Raw genomic sequence first — 5,293 nt, 5'->3', positions numbered from 1 at the left:
ACCGTTATGGAACGCGCCTGACTAGGATGAGCTTTTTGGAGCTCGCTCCTGAAGAGATCGTCCGACCGACTTGACTCACTTTGAAGCAAGCTTGTAGGACGAACCCCATAATCCTCCTTCACATCTTTAACAAATTAATTCCCAGGAACCCCATAGATCGAGCCACTCCCTTATTATACTAGAGCAAGTCTAATGGGGGTGCTATATGGGATGCTAAATGACCATTACGTGTATTAACAACGACGACATAAATTATGTCGTCTGTGCCTAGGGCTATCAGTGGATCGGTTTGGGTTAAGTTCTGAAAAATCTGAACCTGAACTGATAAGAAAATTGGGAACCCGAAACTAGACCAAACAGATAATATTATATTTCATCTGAAACCGAACCGATCTGAACCAAAAACTATAAAATAAATTAAATCCTAAATTAAATCAATTAATTTCAACTATACAATTGATAAATATATACAAAATTAATCATAAATATTATTAAAATATCATCTATTTCAATTTAAGTTAACAAACTAATGGACGGACAATAGATAAAAGGATTTTTGACAAAAGTCACCCCTAAACTTGCCCCCGATAACCAGTTACACCCCTAAACTTTTTTCTAAGCAAAAAAAACCCTGAAGTTGCTAATGTCAAACGTGACTGTTACTTTGTTTGATGCTGTTAAAAATATATGACGTATTTCATTTTTTTCATGACGTCATATATAATTTTATTTATGCTAACTCAGAAATCGCTAACTCAGAAATCAATGGATAAGGTGGAAGCTATGTTGCACGGACACGGACGTGGACATTGACGCGGATGCAGACATAGACGTGGCGACTCGGTTATATCTCAAAAAGGTAGGATGCGGACGCGGTAAAAGGGTGACACTTTCTTCTATATTAAGGGCTTGGGTGAAGATCATGAAGCCTAGAAGAGTTGATTGGTTATTGGTTCTTAAAGAAATGTCCAAATTGGAAGTCCCATTGGTCTTTGAGGTGATTATGTTTCAATTTAAATATATATTACCTGTTTCATATGTGTTAGAGTTTTTAATATGCCCCGCCCAAGTTATGTCGATTTTTGGACTTTGCGAATATATATTTAGTGTGTACTCTAGTTGCTAGACTGACTACCGAAATGTTTCTTAAATCTTTTTTGGTCGTAGCAGTCAGTGTAAGTATGGTTACTGTATTTTTTTTTAAGTCTTAAGGCAGTCATAACTGCTCTGCCAAAACGCAGAAAATACTTTGTGTGCAATAAACACCAGAAGCACATACTGAAACAATTAGAATGCCACCAAAGGAAGTGAATGCACTTCATCAAGAACAATGACATCCACAGAGAATAATCCACTGCCTGAGGAAACCATTCCAACACTGCACAAGAAACAGTAGTAAGCAGCCACCTCTAGAATGACTGATCAGTTTTGCTTCTGACAGGTTTCCAAAAGAGAAAGTTACTGACCACGAATCAAAACCAAATCTAAATGAGGAAATGAGGAAATGAGGTTTTGCTTCTGACAGGTTTTGCTTCTAACATAAATTTGGTTTTAAATTGAGGAAAGTTACTGACCACAAATCTAAATTTGGTTTTGTTTCTGACAGGTTTCAGAAGAAAAAGCTATTACATCATTTTCAACAGAACAAGCACCTGTAGGAGGTCTATGGAAAAAGTAGAAAACTTGCAGTCACTGATACGTATAAGATGAAAGTTAAAACATCTTGAAGCACTGTTGCACTGAATAGCAAAAATATGAACTGTTTACATCAGCCAAAAAACTTGAACTAGAATGCTTTTACTCCATGTTTACAAAATATCCATAACTTATGCAAAAACTAGAAACAACATAATATCCTCCCAATAATAATAGAAATGCATCGAATCTAGAACTGCAGAAACTAGAAATGCACAACTACAATTAATTTTAAGTCTTTTAGTTGTCTTCATAATTTTAAGTCCTTCAGTCGCCTGCAAATCCAAAGTTAGTATGATTCTACATCGAACATTATTCAATAAAAAGATTACAAGAGTCAAGAAACTAAAAGCATGAGGAACCAACTTTCCACTCTTCAAAGATATAACAAGTTTAAGAATAACTTAATTAATATACTACCATTGTAACATGGCCCTAACTCCTAATAAATCAACTAGCCTTGTTACATAGACCTAAGCACCATACCCCTAGATCTATATAACATTCGATAGGAAAAGTAACATAAAACTCATTCGATAGCTTTATCATTTTTCCTTTCATTGGCACTTCATTTAGAATAACATGTTCCGGGAAATAAAATGTGCAACGAGTGCATTCAAACAAACCACAAGTGACTAATAAGGAAGAAGACAAAACATCGCTCAATGTTCCCAAACATAACGCAAAATAAACAAATTGTGATGATGCCCTCCACTACAACAATATTGTTATACTCTAGGAGGGTCATTCCCACCTCATTTTCTAAATGATCAAAACTGGTAGGGCATTATCCTAGGGTTACTGTTAGCAAGTCAGATATTCCCAATGCCAAATAATAATACCCAAAATAATAAAAATAAATACTAATATATAAATCATGGTAGTGAGTTCTACAGAAAGGACATGCATAATATACAGAATGGGTATCAAGCTCAAGACCCTTACAGTAGAATTGCTCGAGCAATGGCCACATCATCTTCCCCAGAATAGCACTACATGGTTAAAAAGAATATTAGCCCAAAGAGTTGTAGCAAAAAAATAGTAACCATCCAATAAACATAAAAGCAAAAAAGCAAGAGACATCTAGACAATGTAGCAAGCATATACCAGTCATCACTACTGCTGATGTTGTTGTTGCTGATTAGGTGGTGGAGGTGGCATACCATGACGGAACACCGGAATCCCCTAACCAGGAGGAGGCATCCCAAGCCTAGGTGGTCAGCGACCCGCATACCGGGCCTAAGGGAGGAGGTGGTCCTCTCATCATCTGGCGAGGTGGAGGCATAGGCCGTTGTCCAAACCGCGGTGGTGGCATCTGAAAAGGCCCGTGAGGTCCACCGGTCAAAACATAGGTGGTGGCGGTCCTCTTCCCATCTTGTGGCTGTTGTCCGGGATAGCTAGGTGGCATTTGTCCGGGATGAGGTCGAGGATAATTCATCGGTGGGGCAGTTATATTGGGTATAGGTGGCCTCGATATTTGAGGCTGCATCATACCAAGAGCAGGTCCACCTATACCTCTAACAGACCGGATAAAACCAGGTTTAAGCTTGAACTAAAGGAGCAATAGGAATACCTCTACCGGCAAAGACGACCCAAACCCGATCCAATCATAACACCCCCGACCGACCGCTTTAGCCCTAGATCGCCGAGGAGGTGGTGGGCCTTCAATGATCTTTGGAAACGACTTCTTCCCCATGAAGGCCCATCTTGCATGAGCAAATCATTGTAGAATTTGGCCTTCAAAACAAACAGGAAAGTAATTATTGGTAAATCAACTTCAAGTTTAGAAAACAAGAAAGAGTGTGACATGTGCACTGGTGGAACAGAAAACGAAAACTTATAAATGAACTTACATCACACAGCTTCCCAGCTGAGTTATATTGTTCTCGCAGCCACAAAAGCATGTTGGGTAGGGGACAATGATGTCATTATAAAAGGAAGAAAGCGATACACAACAGGAGGTTACATTGAAAAAGAAAAAAGAATGAATGAGAGAAAAGCATTTGCAGTATTTGAACAAAAACTGCCTTCAAAAGAAAAGCAAGTCCTCTACTATGACCAAATAACATAGTCATCTACTTGGGAGGACGTGCTTGAAGTAATGTTTCAAGGCGTGGTGGTTTTGGTTTTGTAAGCTTGTGGGGATTCCAAAGATTCTGTTATATACGTAAACACCATTTCCAGATCAGTTAATTCTAACAATGAGTAAAACCGTTGGAGGTACTTTGACTAGAAATCTAGAATGAAAATAACTAACCCGGTAAGATGATTCAATTGATGATGTTTCGACGATTTGGTTTTCCCTCTCCGTTGTTTTCAAATGAAACTCCTGAACAAAATATATTTACTTTATGACCTTAGCCATATATTTTCATTCCTATCCAAAAGATCTATAGAAAACTAGATTACCTGAAACTCTGGCGGTTGAGGGGTACTACAGGCAATGCGAGGCAATGTTGAAGCTTCCAGCATCTATAAGCAACAAAGATCAATTCAACTGAAAAATATAAAGTGGACTACATAAAATAAAAAATATGTCGAAGTTAACAAACCTTCTTGTTAACTGGTCTGGCCTTAAACTTTGGAGTATTGGCCATCATCTCTTCCTCAAGTTCAACAGAGCTTTTCACCCTAACAGACCGAGCACGGTGAGATGTTTCCAAGTCAGGCTCCTTAGGTCTCGTCAATGTGAGTTTTGGCTTAGAAGTGGTGTTTGCCTGTACAGAAATAGCCACACAATCTACATTAGGTTGAACATACTAGTGATGGGATGAAACAATTAAGCAGGAAACACAAAGTTAAAATTCAAGGAAATGCTCATGGCATCTGAACGAGATCAAAGCTTTATGAGCTAGTTTAAACAAATAACATATATGCAATATTTTTTGAAGTTAGAAGATAATTTTTTTGTCCCAATCAATAAAAGACAGACGGGAATTAAAAGTTAATAAAGCAATACCGTCAAAGAAAAAGGTAACATGGTTAGTCAATTTGTAGTTTGATAAAGTAATCGACTAATGCTAAATGTCATATAGTAATGGTACAACCAGGAGTCTGAGATCTCATTCTAATGGTACAAAAACAGAACATCACATTCATCTTTAGTGGTTGATGAGGCTTACCATTGGTCTATAGCTTCAATTCGACACCCTACCGAAATGCCCTACTTCATATTTAATAACAATTGTGAAGAATGTGATTAGAAGGCACTCAATCGAGGAATAATATAAGTTCTTCCTCCTCCACAATAAAACCCTAGATGTACTATTTTGAGAACCTTAGAAGAATGGAGATAAAGGTGAGGAAGAGAGGGTTTTACACCTCACCCCAATCTCTAAAACCAACTAGTAATTTATATAAAGAAGAACTCAACCAAAATGGTAGTCCCAAAACCACCCCTCTAATGTTCTTAATTCCTTTTTCAATACATTTTTACCCCAAAGATTGATACAACTACTAAGAACATGCCCAATTTATCAATCACATTCACTTAAGTGGTTAACCTTAAGTTCTACTAACAATTTCCAATAGTTTAATTTGATAATCTAATTGACATGTTCACCTTGCATATTTAAAGTGACAAATTCAAATTCAAAAT

General features: G+C 37.4%; 1 pseudogene; it reads right to left on the bottom strand.

Annotated features, from left to right (window-relative positions):
- Positions 1 to 2,811: 2,811 nt before the first annotated feature.
- LOC147493830 (uncharacterized) lies at positions 2,812 to 3,391 on the bottom strand (annotated as a pseudogene).
- Positions 3,392 to 5,293: the final 1,902 nt, after the last annotated feature.

This window comes from Coptis chinensis, chromosome 6 (assembly GCF_015680905.1).
Source record: "Coptis chinensis isolate HL-2020 chromosome 6, ASM1568090v1, whole genome shotgun sequence".
In the NCBI taxonomy this organism is placed as follows: domain Eukaryota; kingdom Viridiplantae; phylum Streptophyta; class Magnoliopsida; order Ranunculales; family Ranunculaceae; genus Coptis; species Coptis chinensis.
The sequence above is the reverse complement of the archived record's forward strand: the minus strand, read 5'-3'. Positions and strand labels throughout refer to the sequence as shown.